Here is a 1,035-nt window from a genome sequence, read left to right as displayed (position 1 = left end):
TTTGCTTTTCTAAGAGAATCCAAAAGCAAACGCCTCCATCGACGAAGCGATTTTTGCATCAAATTAATCACAACCGAAATTTTAGGGGTGTTTGATCCGAACTATGTATAGGCGATGCACTTTCAAAGATTCTAAAGAAAAACTAGACAAACAATAATGAGTGATGATGACCTTTCGCCCAGAATTGCTTCATGGTATCCCGTTGATTGAAAAGGAAAACATTTTCAGCCGATCTATGAAAACTAGAAGAGGACTCAACGGACAGAGGAAAATGCGTACTGGCGTTTCATTTAGAGGGCCAATGCGACATCAGTAAGTCAAATGTGTGATGCAATAAATTCAGTAGTACATTTCTGTTGATTTCTTTTGCCCACAAGAGACGGTCTCTAAATTCGGAATTCGGTAAGCGTAAATGTTTCCAGTAGCCGTTTTAATTCATGAGTGACCACCGAAACGGTTAAATTTAAGCTGCTGAATCTCCGAATAAAGCTTTCATGGACCAAAATCATGGTCTGAGAATGCTCATTTTTGGCTCATTTTTGCTAAACGCGCTCATCAAGAGATAGATTGGTTTTGAAAAAATACTTTTTAGCTGGTTGTACCCGTCGATGATCCATTATATTGGAATTGTACAGAATCATTGTCTTCAGAAAGTGACTTTCCAACATCCCAAATCCTAAAAGGGTTGATTTTGCAGTGAATGAAATGATGACTGGTCCACTGTTAGGATCCTGATCGCATCCATGTTTCAACTACTGCTACTAACTCCGACTGGCACGTACGCAGATTATACGATGTATTTTGTTTCATTTTCTAAGTTATCCATCAAACAGTGCTGTTGTGAAGATTTTGATTCCAGAAACAAAGGGTGCCCGATATTTCTGATGATAGTCGCTGGTAACGTTTCTTCTGGCTGCCTGCGTTGTCCGTTGTATGCTGTTTACTGACTGTAACAAACTAAGTTAAGTTGTTTCACTACTTTCTTCGTGGAGAAGTATATATATATATGTACATATAACATATACCTTACCACTA

Source organism: Opisthorchis viverrini, assembly GCF_000715545.1.
Source record: "Opisthorchis viverrini unplaced genomic scaffold opera_v5_20, whole genome shotgun sequence".
Classification (NCBI taxonomy): domain Eukaryota; kingdom Metazoa; phylum Platyhelminthes; class Trematoda; order Opisthorchiida; family Opisthorchiidae; genus Opisthorchis; species Opisthorchis viverrini.
The sequence above is the reverse complement of the archived record's forward strand: the minus strand, read 5'-3'. Positions refer to the sequence as shown.